Source organism: Microcaecilia unicolor, chromosome 14 (assembly GCF_901765095.1).
Source record: "Microcaecilia unicolor chromosome 14, aMicUni1.1, whole genome shotgun sequence".
In the NCBI taxonomy this organism is placed as follows: Eukaryota; Metazoa; Chordata; class Amphibia; order Gymnophiona; family Siphonopidae; genus Microcaecilia; species Microcaecilia unicolor.
The window spans coordinates 33864038-33892002 of record NC_044044.1 but is presented as its reverse complement, the minus strand read 5'-3'; the positions used below and the strand labels follow the sequence as shown (position 1 = coordinate 33892002).

The following is a 27965-nucleotide window of genomic DNA, read 5'->3' as shown; positions in this document are numbered from 1 at the left end:
TAATCGAGGGGGGGTGGGCTTCTTAAATGTTACAGCTTATGGGTCACAATATGCATAAATCCAGCCTTGGGAAGGGCAGATTGTGACACTCTGGGGACTGAGGAGACCTATTCATATATGAGAGACACAGGGGGCCAGGGAGACTAACTATGTCCTCAGTGGGTCTTAACTAGTTAAGGTAGGGTTTCTACAGTCTTCAGGTACAGCCCTTGGCTTCAGGCAGAATTTCTTTGTGACAGATTGGAAATTTGCCTGAACTCCACCTACTGAAGGAATGTGCCATGGTTTGTATAATGAGGTCCCTGGAGATTGGGTAAGAAGGAATGTGGCTCTGAGCCCTAATTTGCCCTCTTTACTGGGAGTATATTAGAGGAGATGTAAGAGAAGGTTGAGCAGGTTGGAGGAAGAGAGAGAGAGAGAGAGAGACAGAAGGCTCCAAGATCTTGGTTTCCCAGGAGGCTGCTGAAGTTTGGAAGAAAAGGCTGCTCCTTGTTCTCCTCTCTCACACACACATCCACGGGAAGCAGACATGAAAAACAATGCTGTCCTGAGCTGTGCTCTCCTCCTTCTTACAGCCATAGGAGTCTCTCCAGTTACCGGCCTGTAAGACACCTTTTTCCACCTATGTTGTCTTCTTAGCATCTCATGGTTAGCAGTTTACTCCAGGCCAGCAAGGACAGGTTCAACAGTAGCTCTGCATTTGTCCAAAGGTACAAGGGACTAAGTAATCCAGTCCTGGCTTTACCTTAACGCATTGAGGGATTTCACAGCTTGTGGTGTTTTTCTAGGGGGACGGAAGACAAGGGCACTAGTTCTCACACCATGATTGGGGTTTTCAGGATATCTACAATAACTGTACATGCGATATATTTGCCTACATTATGCATTGTTCTATATCTCATGTATATTCTTTGCAACTGTCTTGAAATTGTGACATGGGTGGGATTGAGTCCAAGGAGGTAATTGGTATGCATTCAAGGACTGGATCACTCTATTTCCAATGTCTGGGAATTAATCTAGTCACCTTGTTGGGGGGTAAGAGGAAGACAAGAGGGTATGCTACTTTCCTGGATCTTTGCCGGGACCCCATGGAGACTCAGGAGCCAGCTCTGTGAAGCTGAACACCCCCAATATTGAGCAAGCTCCTTCACTGTGTCTCGGGAGGGTTAATTGGTTTTGCATTGTAGCACCCCCTAATCATTTTGAAAAGCTGGCTGCTATGCATGTGGGTATCATTCTAACACATTCGATGTGAACAGATCTCTTGCTTTTGAAGAGTGGCAATCAGAAGAGCTTTATAGTTGTGGTCATAATAGATCATCCACCTGCTGTGTGTTTCCCAAATCCAGTCCTGGAGTACCCCTTGTCAGTAAGGTTTTCAGGATATCCACAATGAATATACATGAAAGAGATTTGCATGTAGTGGAGGCAGCATGTTCAAATCAAGTTCATGCCTTGGGAAACGCTACGCTACACTAGTCTAGTCACTCAACCTTCCATTGCCCCAGGTACAAAATAAGAGCCCGTATAGAGTATGTAAAGCACTTTGATTTGTAACCACAGAAAGACGGTATGTCAACTCCAATCCCCCCATCTCACCACCTGTCCTTCCCTCTGTCTCTGCTCCTTTGCTTCTTTTGCAGGAAGTACCTGGTAACTGCTCCAGCGCTTCTGTCGTTTCCATCCTCCCAGAAAGTCTGCTTCCATGTGAAGGAAGTAAGCGGGAGACCGAGGATCCTCATCTCTCTCGAGCTCAGAGACCTGAAGCTGTCTTTGGTGGACAAGTTTTTCAGTGATGATCTCACTGGATGTAAGGACTTCCAGGTGTGTACATAGGGCATAGCAAGAGGAACATCTTGTATCCCACATTTTCCCACCGATTTGCAGGCTCAATGTGGCTTACATTTGCCGTAATGGCGGTTGCCATTTCCGGGTAACAGAATTACAAATGGTATTGCATTAAGGTGCATAAATAGATGGTAACATACATGGTGTATATTTATACTATGTTCATATGCCTAATATACTCCTATTTGGGGGACAGTGAGGGGGAACAGCTGTTCTGTATTTCATATATAATTATATGGTGCAACTCGTGTTTGAGGAGAGGGATAGTGAGGAGAGTGAGCAGGAAGCTGAGTGGGTACAGTAACATAGTAACATAGTAGATGACGGCAGAAAAAGACCCGCACGGTCCATCCAGTCTGCCCAAGACAAACTCATATGTGTATACCTTACCTTGAATTTGTACCTGTCCTTTTCAGGGCACAGACCATATAAGTCTGCCCAGCAGTATTTCCCGCCTCCCAACCACCAGTCCCGCCTCCCATCACTGGCTCTTTTACAGACCGTATAAGTCTGCCCTCCCCTATCCTAGCCTCCCAACCACCAACCCCTCTTCCCCCCACCTGCTCCGCCACCCAATTTCAGCTAAGCTTCTGAGGATCCATTCCTTCTGCACAGGATTCCTTTATGCCTATCCCACGCATGTTTGAACTCCGTTACCGTTTTCATTTCCACCACCTCCCGCGGGAGGGCATTCCAAGCATCCACCACCCTTTCTGTGAAGAAATACTTCCTGACATCTTTCCTGAGTCTGCCCCCGCTTCAATCTCATTTCGTGCCCTCTCGTTCTACCGCCTTCCCATCTCCGGAAAAGATTCGTTTGCGGATTAATACCTTTCAAATATTTGAACGTCTGCATCATGTCACCCCTGTTTATGGAGGGGGCAGTGAGGTGTCAGTTTCTGAACAGTTATTAGTAGATAGTTTTCTTTGACTAGACTGTAAACTCTGTGACACAGACTCTCTCCTTTTAATGTGTCTGTACAGTGCTGTGTAAACCCTCGTAGTTGCTTTATTGTTACCGTGTCTTAAATTTTGCGACAGCACCTGGCTTAGGTAATCACGGCGGTTTACAGAAAATGGGAAAGAAATGCCTGCAAAAAAATATTGCAAAGTAGAGACCACCCTATAAATACCCTTTAAAGACCTTCCCTCAAAGTCAGGCAAACTAAACGCCTGGACAAAAATCTCTTAAACTTTTCTCCAACTTAGAAATGATTAGTGGTAATATCTATTATTGTAGTAGATTCAGTGTCTATAGTCAAGTCTTTAAGAAAACAGTAATCGGAAGAGACCACCACAGGCTGTGGATACTTTTACCCCCTGGGTTTGCACCCGTGGTCAAGTTCACTCAGGCCCGGTACTTGATGGTTGGCAGAAAGCATTATACAAGTTACACTGTGAGTTAGCATTTTACAGGACCAGGACACTGTACCAGTGACTTCACAGTGAGAATCCTGAAAGGTAACTTTAAAACCATACAAGAACGTAAGACCTTTGAAGTCAGTATGATTGAATATTTTAACACCCAACAGAAAGGACTTAACAAGGACCTGGGGTTCCTAGCCCATTATAAACCATAAAGCTGTATGTCTCTGTTGATCACCCCACCCCTCACCTACCCACACCCATCCTGTTAGAATATCAATGATTTGCTTTGATGTCCCCATGCATACCTCCTACCCACCCCATCCTCCCACCCTGTCAGACTGTCATAGTAATGCTTGAATGTTTTCACTTATATACACTGTCAGCTAGCACATTTGCTTATTTCCGATCTGACGAAGGGCAACCTTGGAAAGCTAATCAAGAAATGTATTAAGTTATGTCCAATAAAAAAGGGATCATCTTATTTTCTTTTCCATGTTTTATTTTGTTTGATTTCTATTGATAACCTTAAGAGTGGACTAACACGGCTACCACACTCCTCTACTGTGAGTTAGAAAACAGGTTAGTTGGCTTATGCAGATGTGGCCTGCTGGGGTTGGAAGTGGGGGCACTAATCCCTGGATGTTAGGAGTGAACATGGAGCACAGTCCTTGAAGCCTGCAGCACCTGGCATTTTGCATGACTTTGTGAGGAGGCAGGGGGCTTAGTCATCTTTATCCCTTTCCCAATCCCTCCTTTTCAAAGGTCCCAGCTCCTCTGGAAGGCTCAGAGCAGGTTGCAGCTTTTCGAGTTATCGTTGGAGAGCTGGAAGAGAAGAAGATGGTCCTTATCCAGAGATCCAGGAATGGGACTTTTGTGCAGACTGACAAACCAATTTACAAACCTGGACAGACAGGTAAGAGGAAGGGGCAAGGTTATACGCAGAGCCTGTCACCTCTAGCACTGGCTTTGACAGATGTTTCTGTGCTTTTAGGAGGAATTACTAATTCTTTCTCTCTGTATTCTAGTGAATGCTCGCATTGTGAGTCTGAGCAGCGACTTCATGCAGATCAATACCAAGGTAATGTGTACCTCTGACACATCTTCTTTCTCTGCCTCATGCTAATTTTAATAAAAGACCCCCTTCACCAGTGAGCTTCTGGCCTATGTGTGAGCACGCAGATAGGTTAAGACTGTGCAGTGGGAGTGGGGGGGGGGGGGGGGAATAAATGCTGGGACACGCAGAGATCCCATGTGAGAATCCAACCCTGTGTCCATGACCTTAAATAAGAATAAAGTTTTTATAGATCACAAACTTGTGAAAGATCACAAGTGACCTCTAGGCTCATGAAGTTTCTAACCATTCACAGTGGTTGTAATAAACATATGATCTCCACTCACTTGGGCAGGGACAAACAATTTAGGGTAATTTCCCCTCTGATTGTGTGTGTCTCTTTTTGTCTTGACAGTACTCAGTGGTGAAGCTTCAGGTAAGTGTCACGAGAAGGCTTCTCTGTGTGTCTTTGTGCATTACTTCCTTACATGTAATTCAACTCTGGAATTCGTTGCCAGAAAATGTGGTAAAGGCGGTTAGCTTGGCAGAGTTTAAAAAAGGTTTGGACGGCTTCCTAAACGAAAAGTCCATAGATCATTATTAAATTGGACTTGGGGAAAATCCACTATTTCTGGGATAAGCAGCATAAAATGTTTTGTACTTTTTTGGGGATCTTGACAGGTATTTGTGACCTGGAATGGCCACTCCTGGAAACAGGATGCTGGGCTTGATGGGCCTTTCGTCTGTCCCAGTATAGCAATACTTACGTACTTATGTACAGACCTCAGCATACAGTGGAAAATAAAATCATGGCTAGATTTCCCTGACCTGAAATAGCAGAGGCAGCTGGTCAGCCTGTGAGGTGCAGGTCATGGGGTGGAAGATCAGCTCGGAGGAAGATTTTGCAGGTCCGAGTCATGGAAGGCGAACAGGACCTGCGAGCCCAGTATATGATAAGGGTGTTAATTATCTTTAAAAAAAATCCCTAAAGTTAGATGCTGGGATATTGCATGCTAAGTGCAAACTCTGTAATGGCAGTTGAGCGTGAAGTCACCATTGTATGACTCCAGTAGAAGTCCACATATATCGTTTATTGTTTTTACTATACTGCTTCTGTTGTGAGCAAATCAAAACGGTTTACAATATCTAAAATTGCTATAAAAATCCCCCAAAATGAACACCATTATATCGATAGGAAAGCTCAATCACTCAAGATCACTCAACAGCATTGCAAATATTCAACTGGGTCCTTCATCCAATCACAAAACTTTGACTTAAAAACCTAAGTGCACCTACGAGAAGCGGTCACATAGCATTCTCCCTCCCCCACTTCAGAATTCAGCAAGGCTCGAAAAGATATGTAGGAATCCTTGAGCCTTAAATATTGAGGAAGCGAGTTCCAGAGGGCAGGTGCAAGAAAGAAAAAAAAAAAGCAAAAGAGCAGACTCGCTCAATGGCTGGCATAAATTCTTCTGCTCAACTATGATAATATTGTCGCGTGTAACTGCCCCTCCCAGGTCCATACCTCCTCCCTTGAAGTAGCGCACTCCATGGAATTTAAGCATGCAACTTTATACAATTGCCATCTAAGAGCGGTTATGTGTGAATCTGGTTAATTTGTACCAATTATAACCAATAATTGGTTAAGTTCAATTAGCAGCTAATTAATTCAAATTATGTGGCAGCTGATCTTGCTCTCTAAGTTGTGGGCACAAATTTGCATGTTAGAAATTTGGGCACACAACTATCTAGAGTTAGGGGGTAAGTGAATGGGGGTTCACGTACAACCAGACCTGGTTTGTCCTGTATGACCCTGATCTATCGCTCATCTCTTCTGTTGGCACAGGACCCAAAGGAGAACGTTATTCGGCAATGGCTGAATGTTTCTCCGCAGCAGGGAATTGTGGATCTTTCTTTTGCGCTTCCCCCAGACCCACCGCTGGGAGATTATGAGATTATTGTGGACACAGACAAGGCTCGGGCGCCCTTCACAGTGGATGAGTACGGTAAGAAAAAAGAAGGGTTCGCCTTTGCTGTAATAAACTCACGTCGTTACTGGACGTAATGTTTGAAGAGGTCTGTTCTTCGCTCTCCAGTGAGTGTTAGCAGGATGATTCCTTGTCTGATAGGAGCAGCTGATCCCATCTGTTGCAGGGTTCTGCCCCATTTCAGGTTGGAAAATACAGTTCCGATTTCCTGGTACAAAATAAGTACCTGAACATATGTAAACCGCTTTGAATGTAGTTGCAAAAACCTCAGAAAGGCGGTATATCAAGTCCCCTTTCCCTTATGACATCACAATATCAGAAGTGAGCCAAGTATCGGGCAATCAAGCCATTGTGACATCACTGATGAGGTTGGCTCTTATTGGTGGAATGAGTGGAGGAGTAGCCTAGTGGTTAGTGCAGTGGATTTGATCCTGGGGAACTGTATTGGGCAATCAAGCCATTGTGACATCACTGATGAGGTTGGTTCTTATTGGTGGAATGAGTGGAGGAGTAGCCTAGTGGTTAGTGCAGCGGACTCTGATCCTGGGGAACTGGGTTCGATTCCCACTGCAGCTCCTTGTGACTCTGGGCAAGTCACTTAACCCTCCATTGCCTCAGGTACAAATAAGTACCTGAATATATGTAAAACCGCTTTGAATGTAGTTGCAAAAACCTCAGAAAGGCGGTATATCAAGTCCCATTTCCCTTTCCCCTTAAGGGAAGTCCGTGCAAATATGGATGAAAACCAGGACAGTTCAGCTGTCGTAGCAGGATCTGGAGTCGTCTCATATTCCCTAAGCAGCCCATTCTTGTGAGAAGAAGGGAAGAGCCGGATGTGACTCTAACATTTGTTCTTTTCTTTATCAGTGTTGCCCAAATATGAGGTAACGTTTGAGGAACCTGCCCAGGTGATCTATGCCCTGGATCCTACCTTTCAGCTGAAAGTCTGCGGCAGGTGAGTAGGACGAAGGAGGGATGTGAAGACACAATTGGATTGTGTCGTGAGTGAGTTACTGGCTGATTAATATATTGCTTCCTTTGTGAAATGAGTCTGATTTGCACAAAAAAAAAAGTTTGTTCGTTTGCTTTTTCATGTGCCTATATGTGGTATCTTCCATCTTGAGTAGAGTGATGTGGTAGCTGTGTTAGTCCACTTTTGAAGGTAATCAATAGAAATAAAATAAAACATAGACAAGAAAATGATACCTTTTTTTATTGGACTAACAATACATTTTTTGATTAGCTACCAAAAATGTGGTAGGCCATGAAAGCATTCCCTCAGGTATCCACTTAGTGTTATATTCAAAATCCTTTCTAGTAGAAAAAAAAATGTTATCTTCAGAATCTGGGTTGCAAAAGTTGCCCATTCTGTGTGAGTAAAATATGCCCAAACCCTAGAGGCGTTCTGAGAAAGGAGGGAGGGCCAGGAGCCTGAATAAAGTGTGCAGTCTTCTGTAATCCAAATTGCATGGTTTTCAGATGTGGAAGATGGAGGCATCTCTGCAGGTAACCTTATGCAGTCTGCGCAGACCTGATTTTATGGGTGAAAACCCTGCAGGTAAAATGTGTTCACGGAGTCTGTACCAGTGGGAGCACTTTCGATTATGGCCCCATTTTGTCATAAGGAGCAGGGGGACTTGTCATACCTGAAAACATGGTGGTTAACGCCTTGTATTAAAACTGGAAAGGGAAATCTAGAAATTTAAAAAAAAAACAGGCAATTCAATTATTTTATTTTTATTACATTTGTACCCCGTGCTTTCCCACTCATGGCAGGCTCAATGCGGCCAGTGGCGTTCCTAGGGGGGCTGACACCCAGGGCGCATCGCCGATGCACCCCACCCCCCGGGTGCAGCGCCCCCCCCGGAACAGCGCGATGCCCCCCCCTGGTGAAAGAACCCCCCCCGGGTGCACGCCACTGGAGGGGGGGTGCCGCACGCCTGCCGGCTCTTCATTTTCATGCTCCCTCTGCCCCGGAACAGGAAGTAACCTGTTCCTGGGCAAAAGGGAGCATGAAAACGAAGAGCCGACAGGCGCGTGGCACCCCCCCCCAGTGGCGTACACCCGGGGTGGACTGCCCCCACCGCCCCCCCTTGGTACGCCACTGAATGTGGCTTACATATTATATACATATTATGTACCTGGGGCAATGGAGGGTTAAGTGACTTGCCCAGAGTCACAAGGAGCTGCCTGTGCCTGCAGTGGGAATCGAACCCAGTTCCCTAGGACCAAAGTCCACCACTCTAACCACTAGGCCACTCCTTCACTCATTAGAAATGGTAACGCTTACAGTCAGCCCATCCTTTCTGATACTGTGCAGGGCTCCCTGGGGTCAGTAAGCAAGCAGGTGCCATAGATTTTATTTTATAATTTCATCCTGGGATGCAAGATATAAACAGGTTGGAGTCGGTGTAGAGGGCAGCTACAAAAATAGTCATCGGTCTTCATCATAAAGCGTACGGGGACAGACTTACAGATTTCAATAATGAATACTTTGGAAGAAAGGTGGAAGACATCATAGAGGCATTTAAATAGCTACACGGCATAAAAGTACAGGAGGCCAGTCTCTCTTTCAATCGAAAGGAAACTCTGGAACCATGAGTGTGAACGAGGATAAACTCAGGAGAGTAGCCTAAGGAAATATTTCTTCATGGAAAGGGAGGTGAATTCGTGGAACGGCTTCCCAAGGAAGACTGTAAAGCTTGAGACAAACTAAGGCAGAGGAAGGGGTAGTATTTATTTTATTTTATTTTACAAACTGATATCCCACTTTAAACCAAAGCAGCTACCATAGAAACATTCAGAGATTAGTAGTTGGTGCGAATGGTCTTTTTGTGTGCAGCATTCAAGCTACAAGAACCACATTTTTCAGGTTTGGTTATGTCTACATAAAAGTCAGAAAAGTTTGCAAAACATTAAACAAGGGTGCTAGTTCATATTCTTCTACTTTGTTTTTTTTTCTTCTGGGATTCAGGTACACATATGGGAAGTCCGTGCTGGGAAGCGTACAGGTGTCCCTGTGTCAAAAACCTTACCCGTACTATTACGGTGACTCACACGGAAACCTCCAGGATATCTGCCAGAACTTCACCGGTCAGGTGAGTAGCACAGGGAGCACCGAGGTGCCGATACCATGTGGTGTGTGCCATCCCCAACCCCCCACCTTCTCAGCCAGTCTGATCACGATATTCTGATGCTGTCTCTCAGGTAGCACTTGCAGATTTGTGTGGTGTCTGGAAGTCTTATGGGTTTTACTAGCTACTCAGATCCATTAGGAGGAGTCTGGAGTGCTTAAAATGCTTGGGCTGGGACTTGGTCAGAGAGCGTAGTGGGAAGGCATGAGGGCTCTGTAAATATCAAAGGAATTCACTAGATTCTTTCTTTCCCTGCTTTCTACAGACTGACAGGACTGGCTGTCTCACTGCCACAGTCATCACAGGCTCATACAGCCTTACCGGTTATCAGTACGGCCAATCCTTGGATGGAGAAGCCATCTTTGTGGAGGACGGAACAGGTGAGCAGAGTGACCTCGAGCAGGTCCCTACCTGTGGCTTCTTGTGGATCCATAAGTCATTCAGCTTTTTACTTATGATGACCACATAGCTTAGGACATTAAGAAAGCATCCAAGCTGTTCATGAAAGCGGGAATTACGAGCTCCAGGATGCACTGTTGTAAAACCTGGACTGACTCAGAGCTGGAGCTGTGGTCGGATCACACGTACAGCCCATGTTGCGTAATTTTCAGTTCTGTTTCCTTGGTTCAGATCGGATGCTCTTGGCCCAATGATTGCATCTTCTCTGCCGCAGAAAGAAACATGCAACTGTTCTTCTGTTTTGGGTTCCCCGTATGGAAAACATTTGTTTGAATTTATGTTTTCACACTCATATCCAGGTGCTAGGACCAAATCATAACACCACATAACATAATATCAAATAAACAAAAATATTACCTAAAAACATAAGAAAAAAGAAAACCCAATTAAAAACAGCAACAATATAAAAATGTACAATTACCCTCACAGCCACCACTCATTGATGTGCTGGATGGGGGACTGGGGACTTTATGATCACTCACAGGCATTGCCCAAAGTGGTGGGGAGCGATGAGAAGATCAGAGAGTATTAAGGTACCCTAGGGTGGGGATAATGAGAGAGAAAGTAGAGTATCGGAGCCTTGGATAGGGAGGGGACTGGTAGAGAGAGCCTAGGGTCCAATGAAATACAGCTTGGGTTGCACACCATGCTAGATTGGGCCAACACTTTTAAATTCAAATTCAATGCCGAGAAAACACATTGCCTTGTCCTCTCCATTCCCTATAACAAGTTCACAACCTCCACATTAATCACACCTGAGCTTGTCTTACCGATCTCCGAGTCTCTAAAAATATTAGGTGTAATTGTTGATAGACACTTAACTCTGGAGCAGCAAACGAACTCTACCACCAGACAAATGTTCTTCTCTCTTTAGAAGCTAAAACGCATAAAACCTTATTTCCCTAGGGAAGTATTTCGTAGTTTAACTCAGTCACTAGTCCTTAGTCGCCTTGATTACTGTAATGGGACATATGCAGGGTGCAAAGACATGCTTCTGAAAAAATTACAAACGTTTCATCTTTTTCTAAAGGTGTGGTCTCAAAAGCCAGCAGCACTTTTTCATTCTCCTTCACTGCTGGCACCGTGACGTTTGTGAACATGGACAAGGCTTATCACGCAGGAGTTGCCTACACGGGGCAGGTGAGGCTTTGAAAGAGGTTTCCACTTCCACTGAGGTTATTAAAGTGTCATAAATGCCTTCTTGTTGAACATAGGTCATGGCTGTACCAATCTGAAGCATACAGCCAGTCCACTGGGAGTGTGATAAATTCCTTATCATTGAATATCAGGGCAGCCGTAACCTTTTCTGAAACGTACAGTCAGTCAGGATATGTGAATGATGGTGAAGTACTCTGGAGGAAGGATCTTCTTGGCTTTAATGCTTTTTTTCTCCCTTTAGATGAAAGCTCAGGGTCCTGATGGTGCTGTGTTGAAGAACCAGAAAGTTTACCTTACTGTTCAAATTGATGGGCAAGTCAGCCAAACTGAGAAAAGTTTTTTAACAGACAGCCAGGGAATGGTGACCTTCACTCTGGACACCTCAGACTGGAATAATTCCGTAAACCTTCAGGTGAGGATTTGGGTGTGTTCCTTGTGGTGATGTAAAGGTCTGGAGCTTTGATGTCTTTGGACCACCCTAGTTCAGTAATGACTTGTATTGATGCTTAGCTATCTTCCTTGATCTTTGTAGGACAGCGAGTACCTATTTTCATTGTGCTTACCATGTGTTTGCCTCGCACACCTTCTATTCAATGCTTTCAGGGCAAGCTTGTTCTTAAAGACCCTGCCTACCAAGAGGGGAAGGTTACTGCGTATTACCAACATGCCTACTACACAGTGCAACCCTTATACTCCAGCGCCAAGAGCTTCCTACACATTCGTCCCATTTCAGGGACCTTAGCCTGTGGGCAGAAGCAGGACATCCAGGTTGACTACACTCTTGATAGGAGTGACCTAGGACAAGCCAAGCAGTTGACCATTTATTACTCTGTGAGTACCAGGATGGGGATGGGGGACATAGCAAAGAATTGTGGGTGACCTAGAAGTATTTCTGCTAAGGCACATCATGAGGGTTGTGGGGATTTCAGGGCTAGTTCTCTGCTGGGGCTGGTTGCAAGGGAATGTGGCTGTCTCATTCTTATATTTCGCTGAAATTTGAAGACATTTTATTTCTTAAAAGGTTTGTCTGTACCTTGAAACCTTTTTTGCTTCTTTCATTGTTTTCTTTGGGCTTAAGGATTTTGGGAAAAAGTGGTATATCAGTGCAATAGCTAACTAGCTAGCAAGAAAGAAGAGAATCGTGATATTTTGGGATGAAGTAAAAGTTTTCCCAGTATGTCCCACCGGTTCACTATTTTTAAAAATGCTATTATTGTAGGTTGTCATTCACATGTGTCTCTTTTTTCCTTCCTTAGGCCATGGGGAAAGGTGGCGTGGTTGTCCATGGGCAGAAGACTGTCTCTACTGTTGGCTGTAAGTCAAACCTCCAGTAAAGGGGGGGCACAAAGGAATTGAGTCACCTCTCTAATGCCAGAAGACTAAGGGAGCAGCCTAGAGGGGGAGGGAAACTGAGGAGGGAGGGAGGGAGGAAGTGCTTTTTCAACAATGTTGCGCAAAATGGATCGATCAGTTCGAAAGAGTTGAAGGGAAGGCATGATGCTACATATTTTGCGGGAATGTTCTACTTTAAAAATATTCTGGAAGAAACATTTTGCTGTATGAATGAGATCCACTTAAAGTTCATAATTCATATTTATTTTGATATACTGCAAATCATTTAAAACAAACACTAAGCAGTTATCTATCGTTAGATGTGCATGGGAAGGTGGATAAGGCACTGAACAGACTTCTTGTAAGGTGCAAGATCACCAGGTTGGGGATGAATTCAGCCTTGTTGACTTTGTCCGTCTTCCCTATACAGCTTTGGAATATTTATGTTTTCAGCAAGATGACAGCTGGGTGGTGGATAAGCTTCAGAAAATTGGGGCTTCTTATGTTGAATGGAGGAGAGCTTGTGAATAAGGTTGAATATGACAGATCCCTGCTGCCAAGGAAGATTTATAAGGGTGAAGTTTGGGGCTAATGTGTTTTATTGGATGTATAGAAGATATTTAAAAAACAAAAAGTCAGAACATGGTAGAATAGAAGTCAATGAAGGTTTAAAGGGGCGAAGAAAAAGTAGAGAAGATTTAAGAAAGAGACACGGAAAACATTAGAAAGATTATGGAGAAGTGGGACAGAGAGCCAGAAAATGGGGGTTGAGGGAAAGCAGGTTGAATACCGTCCTTGGGGCCGGCGATACATTGTCATTCCTCCTCCTGTGCTTTACCCTCTTTCAGCACTTACGAGCTCCTTCACCATCTCCGTGACCTTCACCTCTGACCTGGCTCCAGTCGCTAGTCTCCTGGTGTATACAATAGTTCCCCAAGGTGGGGTCACCGCTGATAGGGCTGAGTTTCAGGTGTCAATGTGCTTCAAAAACCAGGTGAGAACTGGAGACTGATGCACTACAGGATCATTGGTCAGTTCCCAGTTTGGATACAAATTTGGACAAAGTGCAAAAAGCTTGCAAGTTAGCCTTTAGGAGTGGAGGAGTAGCCTAGCGGTTAGTGCAGCGGACTTTGATCGTGGGGAAGTGGGTTCGATTCCCACTGCAGCTCCTTGTGACTCTGGGCAAGTCACTTAACTCTCCATTGCCCGAGGTACAAATAAGTACCTGTATATACTATGTAAACTGCTTTAAATGTAGTTGCAAAATACTACAGAAAGGCAGTATATCAAGTCCCATTTCCCTTTCCCCCTTTCCCTTCCCCTTTATCTGTGCAGTGTTAAAAGTAGCTGCATCTTGTCCTGGGGGATGGGGGTGGGGGTCTAGTTTCCACATTAAAACTGGTGCAACAGCCAAACTACTACTACTACTATTTAGCATTTCTATAGCGCTACAAGGCGTACGCAGCGCTGCACAAACCTTTCCAGAAAATCCTGTGGGATGTTTGCTCCAAACAAAACAGCAGGCGTCCCAGCTTGCTGCAGATCTGTGGCTCCCTGTCGTCATCTGCTTACCTCCTGTGCCTTGCAGGTGACCATCGGGTTCTCAGTGGCGGAAGACCTGCCGGGATCGAGAATTGGGCTGCAGCTGAGTGCAGCCCCAGGGTCGCTGTGCGGCATCCGAGCTGTGGATCAGAGCGTGCTGCTTCTGAAACCTGAGAGCGAGCTCTCCAACCAGACTGTGAGTATGTGCCCTTCCGCTAGAGGGAGCTCTGGTGTCACACTGAAAGGCACCCGCATATACCCGCCCCCTTGTACGTGGAAATTTATAGAATGCTAGCATTTATCGTGCAAAGGCACCAGTGGGGGCTCCTAGGGGTATTGTGTATTGGTGTGTGTTACTTACATAGCGTGTAAATGCCAGGGGTTTGTATGCATGACATTTACAGGCACCCCGCTGAATTTACGTGGCTCCTGTACGACAGGCATATGGCTAGATAAGTGCACAGATACCAGGTTACCTCATTATTCTATAATGGACTCTGGGCATCCAGGCGCCCCAGTTGTAGAAATGCCATTAGAGTGTAACCCTGTATAAGACGTTGGTGCCCCTGTATAAGACGTTGGTGAGGCCCCACCTGGAGTATTGTGTTCAGTTTTGGAGGCCGTATCTTGCGAAGGATGTTTAAAAAATGGAAGCGGTGCAAAGAAAAGCTACGAGGATGGTATGGGATTTGCATTACAAGACGTATGAGGAGAGACTTGCTGAACTAAACATGTATACTCTGGAGGAAAGGAGAAACAGGGGTGATATGATACAGACATTCAAATATTTGAAAGGTATTAATCCGCAAACGAATCTTTTCCGGAGATGGGAAGGCAGTAGAATGAAAGGACATGAAATGAGATTGAAGGGGGGCAGACTCAGGAAAGATATCAGGAAGTATTTTTTCACGGAGAGGGTGGTGGACGCTTGGAATGCCTTCCCGCGGGAGGTGGTGGAGATGAAAACGGTAACGGAGTTCAAACATGCGTGGGATATGCATAGAGGAATCCTGTGCAGAAGGAATGGATCCTCAGAAGCTTAGCTGAAATTGGGTGGTGGAGCAGGTGGGGGGAAGAGGGGGTGGTGGTTGGGAGGCTAGGATAGGGGAGGGCAGACTTATACGGTCTGTGCCAGAGCCGATGATGGGAGGCGGGACTGGTGGTTGGGAGGCGGGAAATACTGCTGGGCAGACTTATACGGTCTGTGCCCTGAAAAGGACAGGTACAAATTCAAGGTAAGGTATACACATATGAGTTTGTCTTGGGCAGACTGGATGGACCATGCAGGTCTTTTTCTGCCGTCATCTACTATGTATGTTACTATGTAACCCTCCCAGATGTAGAGACAGCGACTGACAGTGGATGATGGAGAGAGTTTACTACTACTACTACTACAAATCATTTCTATAGCGCTACCAGTCGTACGCAGCACTTCACAATTGAACATGAATAAAAGACAGTCCCTGCTCAAAAGAGCTTACAATCTAGATCAGGACAGAAAGACAGGACCAATAAGGGATAAGGGTAGGACAGACAGAAGGACACATAGGGAAAGGGACTATTGAAGAGAGGAAGACAAGATAAAGGTTACGAGCAAGTGACAAGTTAGGAATTAAAAGCAGCATCAAACAGGTAGGCCTTTAGCCCGGATTTGAAGGCGGCCAGGGATGGAGCTTCACGTAATGGCTCAGGAAGTCTATTCCAGGCATAAGGTGCGGCGAGATAAAAGGAACGGAGTCTGGAGTTAGCGATGGAGGAGAAGGGTGCAATTAGATTTGCCTAGTGAACGGAGTTCCTGGGAAGGAGTGTAGGGAGAGATGAGGGTGGAGAGGTAGTGAGGGGCAGCAGAGTGAATGCACTTATAGGTTAATAAGAGGAGCTTGAACTGTATATGGAAACGGATAGGGAGCCAGTGAAGTGAGACTTCAGAAGAGGGCTGATATGGGCATAGCGACTTTGGCGAAATATTAATCGTGCAGCAGAATTTTGAACAGGTTGAAGAGGAGAGAGATGGCTGAGTGAGATACCTGTGAGAAGCAAGTTGCAGTAGTCCAAGCGAGAGGTGATGAGAGTGTGGATGAGGGTTCTGGTAGCGTGCTCAGAAAGGAGAGGGCAAATTTTGGCGATATTATAGAGGAAGAAACAACAGGTTTTAGCAATCTGTTGAATATGTGCAGAGAAGGAGAGGGAGGAGTTGACAATGACCCCAAGGTTACGAGCAGATGAGACAGGAAGGATGAGAGTGTTATCCACAGAAATAGAGAATGGGGGAGGAGGAGAGGTTGGTTTAGGTGGGAAGTTTGCGACTGAAATCCTGAATCTGCCCCACTGGGCATACAGAGCTGGTTGTGAGGGTAATTTTGGTGTGTATATACCTCGGATAAAATGACCTGTCATGTACAAGCACATACTAGTTTTTTAGGGAGGGCTTTGGACACATTTGAAGTTTACACGTATAGATTACAAAATACAGAAAAATAATTTACACCTGCATAATCTGCGCTTTTGTTTTAGGAGTGATTTCTGCAGGATTTGTGCTGCTGTGTTGTAAAGATGCACGGGCATCCATCTAGGTGACCTGTTATAAAATGACCCTGTGTGTTTCTGGACACAGAAAGCGGGACAAAGCTGAGAGATGAGGAAGACTGGAGGAGGGAGAGGTGGAGACGGGCAGATGAGTTCCCACTCATTCCTTTTCTTTTCTCACTCTGTGTCCCTCAGGTCTATGATCTCTTTGGCTTCTCGTACGGGGGCGGATACCCCTATCAGGTGGAAGAGCAGGATTATAACTCATGCTGGAATCCTTGGCCGCGACCCAGATCCTTTCCCATTCCCATCCTACTGGATGCAAGCCGTCAGAAACGATCTATCTGGTTTCCACAATATACTGTGGCTTCGGATGTCTTCAGTCTCTTCAAGGTGGGTGTCGAGATGACTTGTTTTCATGGATGTTTGTTTATTAAACTTTTTATACTGCCTGTAAGTGATAATGCATTCCTAGGCAGTAAGTGTACAATCTGAAAACACTCAAACAAGAAAGGAACTCCGTTAAAGACAGGAAAGATGACATCATCTAAACCAGAACATTCATCTACTACAAATACAATTTCCAGCGTGTCTGGTTATCCGGTTGCAGGATAGAACATGTAAAAATGGGGTGTGGCAACTGTGATGCCGCCACTGCTTTTCCCATGGGACTGTAGCATGGAATCTTGTTATTCTTTGGTATTCCGGGAAATTGTTACTCTTTGAGATTCCGGAATCTTGTTGTTACTCTTTGGGATTCTGGAATCTTGTTACTCTGAGATTCCGGAATCTTGTTGTTACTCTTTGAGATTCCGGAATCTTGTTACTGTTTGGGATTCTGGAATCTTGTTGCTCTTTGGGATTCTGGAATCTTGCTGCTCTTTGAGGTTCTGGAATGTTGCTACTATTTGGGTTTCTGCCAGGTACATTTGTGACCTGGCTTGGCCACTGTTTGGGAAAACAGGCTACTGGTCTGTCCTTTAAGTCAGATGTTCCATGTCAGCAGGGCAGTATCATGTCATCTGGTTACACCCAGTCTCATGGGGTCTGACATCATTCCGTTGCACTGCAGACTGTCCTGCCCACTGCTCTCTCTGACGCTGGCTTTAAAGGGATATAAGCAGTGAGTGGGATGAACATAAACAGAACAACTTTTTCCAGAAGACAGTTAACAGGGTGTATAATGATTTACTCGGGTAAATGGGCTTTTGGGGAAATGCCTGCCATCCCTGGGGCTGGAAATGTACACATTGCTCTGTTTTGCATTTTCAAAACCTAAATGCAACAACATAAGTGTTGCCATACTGGAATAGACCGAAGGGCCATCAAACCCAGCATCCTGTTTTGTCAATCCAGGTCACAAGTACCTGGTAAGATCCCAAAACAGTACAATACACTTTATGCTGCTTATCCTAGAAATAATACACTCTAAACCTTGTCCCAAACAACCATAGCGTTTTATATTTTCTTTTCTTTTCCTTTTTCCTTTCCACTCACTGCAACAATGTAACTCTCTGTAGCATAAATTTCTCTAACATTGTGGGGGGTTTTTTAAATATATTTTTTTATATATTTTAATATATATTTTTTTAATATATCAGATACTAATGCTGCTCTGACCATGTGAAGACAAAGTTCAATATTCACTGTCCATCCAGGAAAAATGTACAGGAGGCCAGTCTCTTTTTCAATCGAAAGGAAACTCTGGAACGATGAATGTGAACGAGGATAAACTCAGGAGAGTAGCCTAAGGAAATATTTCTTCATGGAAAGGGAGGTGAATTCGTGGAACGGCTTCCCAAGGAAGACTGTAAAGCTTGAGACAAACTGAGGCAGAGGAAGGGGTAGTATTTAACGTTTTGGTTTCCAATAAATGTTTTGTAATATTTTTCTTAAAAATTAAACATTTTTAACTGCACGTATGTTTCATAAATGATAAGTGCAGTTGATTAAAAATGCTGCCGATATGAACGATAAGTGTAGTTATGAATGTTCAATTTTTAAGAAAAATGTTACAAAGCATTTATTGGAAACCAAACATTACAAAAAAAAAATCTATAGATAACACAAGTAGTAGAAATTTACATATATGATAAAAAGCTAATTTGGGTTGATCTGTGAGGATTTGCGCCTCAACCATTTTTTCCTGGATGGACAGTGAATATTGAACGTTGTCTTCACGTGGTCAGAGCAGCATTAGTATCTGATGATCCCCGAAGCAGAAAAATATATTTTAAAAAACCCCCCACAATGTTAGAGAAATTTATGCTACCGAGAGTTACATTGTTGCAGTGAGTGGAAAGGAAAAAGGAAAAGAAAATAATATAAAACGCTATGGTTGTTTGGGAGAAGGTTTAGAGTGTATTGTTTGGAAAGTCCCCACACGTAAATCTGTGGTCTTTTCAATTGAATTATCCTAGAAATAAGCGGTGGATTCTGCCCGTGAAGAAAGCAGCTGCGGAAAGCGCAGGGGCAAATCCCATGATAGATTTCAAAGGAAAAGCAGGTGTGAACATTCCTACTGGAGAATGATGTAGGTATTTGCAAACATCTAATGCAGGCAGATAAGACCATTTCCAGAGCAGTTATCCAGCTTTTTAAGGGCATGAAATTCTGGCTGACTTTAAAATCACCTGCAATTTGGTGGTTGGGTTCCAGCTTCAGCAATATGTAATGACTGCAAGAGGATTGATAATAGCAGGGGACTGTGCAAGGAGGCTTTGATCCTGGCAACATGGGTTCGATTCCCACTGCAGTTCCTCTTGACCTTGGGCAAGTCACTTAATCCTCCATTACCCCAGGTACCAAAACTTAGATTGTGAGCCCTCTAGGGACAGAGAAAGTAGCTTTATATAATGCTGGGTACATCTAGTAGCACTATAGAAAGGATTACTAGTAGTAGTAGTAGAGTAAGGGGTTTTCCCTTACACAGTCGGAATGCTGCAAAAGACCATCTTCCTCGGTGTTTCTGGTAGAAGGACAGGATTTGTTCGCTTGCACTGGCTCATGAGGTTCTTCTCTGTGTAACAGGAATCTGGATTAAAGTGCCTGACCAACTATGATATAAAAGCCCCGGTGGTCTGTCGCTTCCCTTGGCTGTATAAAGACATTGAGATGGGACTGGACAGGCCATTGAGTCTCCTTGGAGGTGAGCATTTGCTTTTTTTTTTTTTTAAAACTTTTTTTTTTTTTGCTTTTAATTGCTCTAATTTTTGCAGCCATTGTCCTCCTCAGTATGGAAGTGAGTTGTGTCAGAATCCCTTCACACGTCATCTCCAGCCCATGTCCCTTTTTCACTCATTTCTCTGATGTTTTAATCCTTCACCTGTAGAGGCAGAACCGGTGCCAGATACCAACAAAGTGACAGAGACCAGCGCAGCACCTGCTGGAAAAAAGCAGGTCCGTAAGGACTTCCCAGAGACTTGGGTGTGGGATCTAGTTCCAGTTGGGTAGGTAGAGCTCCTGCCACCTCGGAGGGGGAAAGGGGGAGGCTATTTCTGCTCCTTACTTGGTTAGTCCTGGGAAAAACATACATTTTGCATTGCACCATTGTGAGAATTATTTAAAGATTTTTGTGCATTGAGGTTTTCTACACAAACATCTCCTGTTCAGATATCTCTAGGCCTTTGCATAGAATTAATTTCCTTTCTATAGTTTCCTCTTAGTCAACTCTCTGCCTGTATTCATTGCTTTTTTTTTCTTCTCTGTAGCAATTCTGGGGCAAAGGAGTTGAAGGTCACAATGCCAGACACCATCACAGAATGGAAGGCCTCCGCGTTCTGCATGTCCTCCGTTGGCTTTGGGATCTCACAGACGGCCAATCTGACGGCCTTGAAACCCTTCTTTGTGGAAATGACTCTGCCGTACTCCTTGATCCGAGGGGAGAGTTTCCCCCTAAAGGCTACCGTCGTCAACTACTTCAAAAGATGCATCAAGGTGGAGGAAAGGATGGGGGAAGTGTGGATTGTAGGGTGAGGGAGGGGCTTGTTAGGTATCTAGAAAGTTATATTTTTTTGTAGAGGATCTCGGGAGTGGAAGATATTTTCTTTGGGTTGGAGTGGAAGAGGTCAACTGCCACTGTCTTCAGTGCCATCTGATACAGTGTTCCTGTCCTTGTTCCTGCCTGTAGCCACCTTTCTCTCTCCTTTCACCCCTTCTCACATTGCCTGATGCCCTCTTTCTCTTGCAGATGAAACTGACTCTGAAGGAATCCACGGACTTCCAGGTGCTTCAGTGCCAGGGCTGTCAGTATACCAGTTGCTTGTGTGGGGTGAAGCGAAGACCTTTTCCTGGAACATCACGTCTACTAAGCTAGGTGCAGTGGCAAGCTGAGAAGGGGTGCATGTGTATGTCCCTGGGATTGACTGAAAAGCAAATTATGGAAATTCTAATTGTGCCTCTTCATCCCCAGGTCTGCTAAACTTCACGGTCAGCGCAGAGGCTCTCAATACCCCACAGGAGCGCTGTGGGACTGAAAAGGTCTTTGTGCCTAGAAAAGGCCGTGTGGACACCCTCATAAAGTCCTTGCTGGTTAAGGTGAGGGACAGGAAACCTGCAACTCAGGCACTGATTAGGAGAAACACTGGCCAGATCTTTCTTTTCTTTACAGGGACTTGAGATAAGCTGGACTCTTCCCACCTTTTTCTCATGTTTCTGTAGTTTTGGCTTTGTAACCAGAGCAAACTACACCAAAAAGGGAGCTGCAGGGGGTCCTCAGTGCAAGCCGTGACCCCCAAACTAGCTGGCTTACACTCGGTGGGGCACAAGCGGATATGTAGAAGGCTTTATGCAGCAAATAGACGAAACAAATCAGCCCCTGATTTCTAACCATGAGGGTAAGACTAGTCTACCATTCCTTGTTCAGAAAGGCCTATAACTCTTTCATCTGTTTCTCTTTTCTCTAACAGCCAGAGGGAGTCCTGCAAGAGAAAACTCACAGCTCAATGTTCTGTCCAAAAGGTAAAGATGAAGCAGATGGAAAGCAGGAATGGAGTGAGATTCTGCAGGAATTCCCAGAAACCTGCATTAGATACAGAGAAGGACAGTGTCCCCTGCACTGAGAGCTCCTGCAGGAACCACCCCCTGAAACCTGCATTATATAAAGAAAGAGGACAGTGTCCCTTGTACTGTGATTCACTAATTCTGCTTTGGAAATAATTTTACCTGGGTTTTTAATTCAAAATTTTCCTTTTGTCCAGGCTCTACAGTTACAGAATCTATTAACGTCGAGCTTCCATCCAACGTGGTAGAAGGGTCTGCCCGAGCTCAGATCTCTGTCCAGGGTAAGAAAGACTCTGATTTTTATCAGCTGGTGATGAAAGAAATATCCCCACCTCTGGTGCCTGAGGCTAGAACTGGAAGTTCACTGTGCATATTTCTGGCGCCAGGTCCTGGAAGAGAGCACCAGCTTCTTTGGCTGCCTCAAGCTGCCTTCATCCCTGTAATGAGAGGTCTTTCTCTCCCCTCTCAGGTGATATCATGGGATCAGCTCTGCAGAACGTGGCTCAGCTCATCCAGATGCCCTATGGATGTGGAGAGCAGAACATGGTGATCTTTGCCCCACTTATTTACATTATGCTTTACTTGGAAAAGACTGTACAGCTGAACGATGAGATCAGGACACGGGCTTATGAATACCTGGAGAAAGGTCAGTCGCTGATTTCAAGTGGCTGTAAACAGCTGTTTAATTCTGGGATATCTCTCAATCTTCTTTCTCTTTGCAGGATACCAGCAGGAGCTGAATTATAAACATGAAGACGGCTCATATAGCGCTTTTGGGAGCAGCGATGCTGAGGGGAACACATGGTGAGTAGCAACCACAGGGGTGTCCCGAGATTCTCTGCAGTTTCATGACTTTGGAAGAGGAGTTACAGATGTCTTTGTGGCTTGTCATTCTAGTGCTCTCATTTCACTGCTGTTCCACTGAATGTGTCTCTCCCTCCCTCCAGGCTGACTGCGTTTGTGGTTAAGTGCCTAGCCCAGGCCAAACATTTCATCTTTATCGATGAGCAGCTCATTAACCAGGCTTTGACGTGGCTGGGGAGCCACCAGCAAGCTAACGGCTCTTTTGCCAGTGTGGGCAAACTCTTCCACACCTCTATGAAGGTAGGTTTCATGGGAGATGGAGCAGGGGAGTGGTGATGGTGTTCTTCAGCTCACCTACCAAATCTTGATGGCCCCTTCCTCTCCCCCATAGTAGGGACAACACTGGCTGTCTCCTAATAAAGAGGTAGATCTCTCCTCAGAAAGGTGCAGCACAATCCCTTCCCAGATCTCGTGACTTCCGAGAGTTTCCAGGTCCAAATAGAAACCAGGAACTGAGGATTTGTGACCATGATGTCACAATGTTTCCTTTGATCTGTGAGGGGCCAATCAAAATTTACAAATTGACTTCTGATAGCTTCCAAGTCCAATCAGAAGCCAAAGACTGAAAAGTATGAGACTTTGTGATGTCACAATGTTTTAGACGTTTGACCTGTGACCAATCAAAATCAACATGCTCTGTTATTGGTTGAAAAGGTATCAAGCAGTTAGTATGTCAGACCTAAGAGGCAGTATGTCATTGGGTTGTGTCATGAGTTTTTCCACAGCTAATTGGGAGCCAATAAATCACTGACCATAAGTCCAGGTGTATAGCCCAGGCGTTAGGGGGGATTTTTTTTGTATTTTAATATTAATGAGAGTATGAACTTGCTAGAGAGATTGGTTGCATCACAGCTCTGGGGTTTGCCCATATCTTAAGTTGCATTGTAACTATACCGTCTCGCTGTCTTAGGGCGGTGTGGATGATGGAAATCTCGCTCACTGCATATATCACTTCAGGATTGCTGGAGATGGGGAAGCCCCTCAGTGTAAGTGTCCGTTCTAGTTGTCTCTCACACCTGCAGCTGTGTGGGGGGCTATTTTCTTGCTTTCCCGTTTGCATGTGTGGTAAAGGATGTTAGCTGGTGCTCTCTCTATAAATACATTAATACAACTCTCTTATTCCTTTTCCCTCTTCAATCCCGGCAATAGGACCCAATGGTGAAAAATGGTTTACAGTTTCTGAACCTCGCCCTCTCTGATGTGACCAGCACCTACACACATGCTCTGCTGTTCTATACCTACACCCTGGCCAATGACACCACCCGTAGAACCCAGGTCCTCCAGAAGTTAAATGTCAAGGCCATTCAATCAGGTATCGGAGACTCTCCAGTCACCTACTGTCTTCTCTGAGGCCAGGAAAAAAAGCAGTGGGCTAAAATCAGAGCGGAGTTTGCCTGCTGGAAGGGAGTGGAGATCTCCTGCAGTCCCCTTCCAGCCCTAGGGATTTTCAGCTTCATTTCTAGACAGCCATAGGGTTACCAAGTTAAGCAAATTACCAAGTTTATTTAGAATTTACTACCTCGCTCTTTGGCAGCCTTCAGGGTAGTTTACCATCTAACACATAGCACAAACAAATTGAATGGCTATAAAATAACCATACAGGTTAGGGGGGGGGGGGGGGGGGGGGGGGGGCAAGAGCTACAATAATAGGAAAGAAAGCGTAAAGATACAAAAGGGAAGGGGAGGCTCTTTAAGTTAGGTGGATACCCCGAACAGAATCTAAACTGCAAATATCAGAGGAAAGCATCGTCAAAAAGATAAGTTTTAAGATCAGCCTTGAACTTTGGCTAGGGATAATTGCAGTCTTAGGGATCCTGGAAGAGCATTTGTAAAGTTGTGGTCCTAGGATTGAGAAGATAGAAGATAGGGTCATGAACTATAACACGATAAGAGGGGATTACGAGCTGGTTTTGTGGAGCCGACCGGAGAGTTTCTTGAAGGACTGTACGGAATTAAGTTATTGGAGAGATACGACGGTTTCTCCAGTGTCAAAGATCTTGTGAATCAAAAGTAAGATTTTAGGTTACACAGCGTTTAATTGGTAGCCAATGAGCGTTTTTGAGGTGTGGTGTTACACGATCATATTTTCTTAAATTAGTAATCGGGTGGATTGCAGTATTTTGAATAAGTTGAATGACCTCCAAAGGTCTCTCCCTACTCCCTTTTCCAGATGCTAGAGGAAAGGTGTAGAGAGATCTTTCCTCCCCCACTGGTACCTATAATTGAGATCTGCCTGTTGCTTGTAGGTGGAGAAAACATTGGAGTTACACAGCACAGCCTCCAACACTGACTCTTACTGGGCTACTCCTTATGCAGCAGATGTCGAAACAACCGCCTATGTGCTTCTTGCTTACCTTGCTAATTCAGCTGTCTTCCCCACTGACCTCAATGAAGTCTTACCGATTGTGAGATGGTTAACCAAACAGCGGAATGCCTATGGGGGCTTCTCTTCCACCCAAGTAAGTCCCTGTTCCATTTGAGAATGGATTCTTTAGCCACAATCCAATGTGGGAAGGTGCTTCCAATCCCACTTCTGACACCATCACTCTGGGCGTCACGCTGCAATCCTCTCTCCATTCCAGGACACCGTGGTTGCCCTCCAGTCCCTCTCCAAGTTTGCTGAATTCACTTTTGGTAGCGGGGGTGACATCACTGTGTACTTCTCATCCGTGAATGGTTTCCAGCTGACGACGTACGTGACCCAGGAGAACCGCCTGGTGCTACAGCAAGCAGCACTGCCAGAGGTGCCAGGGTCATACCAGGTGGCTGCCAGTGGGAAGGGCTGCGTGTTTGTCCAGGTGAGAATCCCACAATGCAGGTGTAATGCTGCATCCACTGCAGAGGATGCTAATGAATCCCAGTTAGGAAGAAGGTGACTCTTGCGTTTTGTTTATGCTGCTGGCCAGGCAGTGACTGTGCTTGAGATTAATAACAGGAACAAAGGACCACTTCAGCTTTGCCACATAAATGACACTGTCTGCCTTGTTCCCTCACCTTTAGACACTGGTACGTTATAACATCCCTCCTGTGAAGGACCAGGCAACCTTTACCCTTAGCGTGGTGGCGCAGAGGAAGTGTGGCCGGCAAGACGCTGGGACTGTCGACTTGGTGGTGACCGTAAGGTATGAGAGTCTAGGACACTCACTGGCAGCAGCAACAGGGATGTCGGGAGGGAGAGAGAGAAAAAAAAACAGTCACATGGTGAGACCGTGCAAGGGAGAAGGAGACACACAGGAGTCGCATGTTAGTATATGAAGAGGATACCGGGTTGCTTATTTGTAGTTCTACCTCTTAATTCTCCTCTCATTCCCCACCCCCAAGGTACATCGGGAGTCGCAGCAAATCCAACATGGCTATCTTGGAAATCAGGGTGTTGTCCGGATACAGCTCTCAGATCGACACAGAGGCGATGGTGAGGAATGCCCCTGTTCTGTCCTGGTTAAAACTTTTTGTACTCCTGTAGGATTTAATCTCTGCTTGGTGCTGGATTTGAGGTCTGCTCTTGCTGTTCCAGAGTTAGGTTTTGCTCAGCACTAAATTCGCACCTCTGGCAGAACCTTGGTGCGAACAATTGCAACTCTGTTTCGAGGGGGTGGTGGTGGTAATGCTTCATGGCCTGCAGCACTGGCGTATGGTGGGGGTACAGATGGCTTCTCCTAGGACAAGCAAGATGCGTCAGCCATATATAAATGACGTCATCCGATGGCTCCCATTCGACAGCACCATCAGATGACGTCACTTATATGTGGCTGATTTATCCTGCTGTCCACGGAGAACCTATGTTACAGGTAAGTAACTACACTTTCTGTTCTTGTTCTCTCCACAGCTGAAGCAACCGTTTGTGAAACGTGTAGATACAACGAAGGAGCTGATTAACATCTACCTGGATGAGGTAAGAACCCAACCCAGTGTCACCTTATCATTCTCCTCTTCCATTTCACCCAGGACCACCACCTCTTTCCCCTCATATGTCTTGCTCTTGTTTTTCTGGACCTTGGCGCTCACACGCCCTAACATGGCATCTCGCTCATGGAACTAAACCTGCCGTGTTCCTCTGTCAATCTGTCTGTCGTGCAGGTGAAAAAGGAGTCTCAAAAATACACACTGAGCCTCAGCCGGGACTATGACATTGGGAACTTAAAGCCGGCCACAGTCCGAGTGTATGATTACTATAAGCCAGGTATGTGACATTAGCAATGCAGGGGGCTCCGATCTATAACCAGATTCTGTTGCTGAGCAGAAATGTCTCTTCTCTCTCTTACAGATGAATTTGCAGAGGTGGAATACATTGCCAGTTGCTGAACCACCTGCATCGGAGGTAGGAATTATTGCCCCCAACCAAGTCTGAATCCAGGAGAAAGGTGGGAGGCGAAAGCAGGGGCAGTAACCAGAGATACAGAAACTGCTGAGGGGGGGAGAGAGAGAGGCAGGAGGGGAATAGCAGGGGCAGTAACCAGAGATACAGGAACTGCTGAGGGGGGAGAGAGAGAGGCAGGAGGGGAATAGCAGGGGGGCAATAACCAGAGATACAAGGAACTGCTGAGGGGGGAGAGAGAGAGGCAGGAGGGGGAAAGGATAACCAGAGATACAGGGACTCTGAGGGGGGGAGAGAGAGAGGCAGGAGGGGAAAAACAGGAGCAATAACCAGAGATACAGGAAACTGCTGAGGGGGGAGAGAGAGAGGGCAGGAGGGGGAATAGCAGGTGCAACAACCGAGATACGAAATTACTGTTGGTGGGGTGGGGGGGGGGTGGTGGGGGGGGGGGGGGGGGGGGGGGGGGGGGGGGGGGGGGGGGGGGGGGGGGGGGGGGGGGGGGGGGGGGGGGGGGGGGGGGGGGTGGGGGGGGGGGGATTGAGAAGATGGAAATGTAGAAAAAATGGCAGCAGATAGACCCAAACTTTTTGGTTCATGGCACCCTTAGTGTCCATGCAATTTTTTCAAGGCCCCTCTCCCCCAACCACATTTCCTATCAGAAATCTTATGTACTTGTTCCAAGCTCTCTTGAATTCAAATACTGTTTTTGCTTCCATGACCTTCACCGGGAGGCCGTTCCATGAATTCACCAACCTTTCTGTGAAGACGTATTTCCTCAGGTTACTTCTGAGTCTCTCCCCTTTCACCTTCGTCCTATGCCCCCTCCTTCCAGAGCTTCCTTTCAAGACCATCCAGTAATTGCTGATGAAAAATTTATTTGTGGATTTTTTTCCCTTCTTTTTTAGGATAAGGATGGTCAGAACCTGCCCTCTGATAGCCTTACTGTTGCTTTTGGATGATATGGTGGAACCAACATCTACCTCCCCATTGCTGAGCTTGTCCTGCAGTTTTCCCACTACGTCATACTAAACTGACTTGAAGCTTGGTTTCCTGACTCCTGAATGGTGGATAGAGCTGGGAATCTGACTGGGTCTCCAGTAGGGTTGGTTAGCTCTGCAGTACCCGGCCAAGATCTGGAAGTGTCAATTATCAGCCAATCGTCTCTCTTGCCCCCCCTTCCTCCCCCAACCTCTCATATCGGACTCTGTAATGCTCTTTCTGGGCATTACTTTGCATAAGAGGCTTCTCCACTGCTTCCTGAACATCTTGTATTTTCTGACTACCAAAGGTTAATAAAATAAAACATGTACTTTTGAGTGTGAGATATAGGTGTGAATCATCGGCAAATCTTTCTGAGCTGATAGCAGAGGGGAGGAAGC

The 27965-nt window shown here is 45.5% G+C and overlaps 1 protein-coding gene and 1 pseudogene across 1 annotated transcript in view; one reads left to right on the top strand and one right to left on the bottom strand.

Moving 5' to 3' along the window:
- FOXJ2 (forkhead box J2) overlaps positions 1 to 27965 on the bottom strand; it is a 584760-nt gene that overhangs the window by 247051 nt on the left and 309744 nt on the right. The window lies entirely within an intron of this gene.
- Positions 459 to 27842, top strand: LOC115457447 (annotated as a pseudogene).